Genomic DNA, 1,887 nt, shown 5'->3' on the forward strand with positions numbered 1-1,887 from the left:
CAGAGGTCAGAGGAGAATGGGCAGAGGTCAGAGGAGAATGAGCAGAGGTCAGAGAAGAATGGTCAGAGAAGAATGGTCAGAGGAGAATGGTCAGAGGAGAATGGTCAGAGGTCAGAGGAGAATGGGCAGAGGTCAGAGGAGAATGGGCAGAGGTCAGAGGAGAATGGGCAGAGGTCAGAGGAGAATGAGCAGAGGTCAGAGAAGAATGGTCAGAGAAGAATGGTCAGAGGAGAATGGTCAGAGGAGAATGGTCAGAGGTGAATGGTCAGAGTCAGAGGAGAATGGTCAGAGGAGAATGGTCAGAAGTGAATGGGCAGAGGTCAGAGGAGAATGGGCCGAGGTCAGAGGAGAATGAGCAGAGTAGAATGGTCAGAGGTCAGAGGAGAATGGGCAGAGGAGAATGGTCAGAGGTCAGAGGAGAATGGGCAGAGGTCAGAGGAGAATGGGCAGAGGTCAGAGGAGAATGAGCAGGGGTCAGAGAAGAATGGTCAGAGAAGAATGGTCAGAGGAGAAAGGTCAGAGGTCAGAGGAGAATGAGCAGAGGATTTTCTTGGCACACTTTGGGCCGGTGATGCCATCATGTTAATATGGACCAAAATCTCTGAGGAATGTCTCCAGCACCTGGTTCAATCTATGCCATGAAGAATGAAGGCAAGAGGAGGTCCAACCCGGTACTAGCAAGATGTACCTAATAAAGTGGCCGGTGAGTGTATAATCCACCTACGTCTATAAAACCAGATACCCCATCAGTGATCCAGTCTAGAACACCAGATATTCCACCAGACCTCACTTCTAAAACCTGAGATACCCCACCACTGATCATCTCTAGAACACCAGCTATTCCACCAGACCTCACTTCTAGAACATTGGATACTCTGCCACTGAACATGAGATGTGCTAGAACACATTAGTAACCCATCAATGACAACTAGAAAAGCAGGCACCCTATCACTATTCTCTAGAACATCAGATATACCACCATTGTTCTCCAGAACACCAATTCTCAATGGCAATCACAGCTACAGGATTTACTCCCCAGTGACAACCTCTGGAAAATATTACCCACACATAGGGCAGATCTTCTGACCTCATTCCACCTACGTTGAGGACTATCTCCCAATTGCCTGGCATGTCGATCACCTGATGTCTGCAGCAGAAGACTTACCTAGAGCACTCGCCGACAGGCAGGACGTGGCAGCGATCAGGAGGATAAGAAGTGACATGACTGAGGATCACAGAGTGACTGTGGAAGGTCTTCTCCTGTCATCTGAGGTTGTTTGTGGGGGGAGGGGCAGAGATTTTGTTGACAGTCTGGTTAATGGGAAAGCTTTGGAGCACACTGGTATGCCATGTGACCCTGATATGCAAACACGAAAAAACTTCCAGTTCCAGGGAACTTGTGTGGAAAAAGATATTTTAACCCTTGCACATCTTCACATGTTGTCACCCTTCTTGCCAATTCTCCTTGGTTGTCCATAGCCATGTCTTCTGAATGGTCCAGAGACTCCTCCATCCGAGACAGTGAAAATGCAAATTATACATTCCACGGCTCCAAGCAATGCTCTTGGGGAATCCAGTCCTCGTGTCAGAATGTTTATACTGCTCTGATATACAGTCAGGGCAGCCATCAGGGGGGTACGGCAGATGCTCATGTAAGGGGCCCGGGCACCCTGGGGGGCCTGCCCGGGTCCCTTACGTGACTATCGGCCGACGGTGAAGGGGCGAGGAGGCGGAGGCCTGGCCCTAGCAGCGCAGGGCCCCAGCATTGCAGCTCCAGTGGCTTTGAGACACTGCTAGTCTGATGTCGGACTGGCCGGTCCAGCGGCATACAAGGCCATGTGTGCAGGTAGGAGGAGCTAGGAAGGAAGGAAGGAAAGGAGGGAGGGG

Source organism: Nanorana parkeri, unplaced genomic scaffold (genome assembly GCF_000935625.1).
Source record: "Nanorana parkeri isolate BGI_ZX_2015 unplaced genomic scaffold, ASM93562v1 scaffold77, whole genome shotgun sequence".
NCBI lineage: Eukaryota > Metazoa > Chordata > Amphibia > Anura > Dicroglossidae > Nanorana > Nanorana parkeri.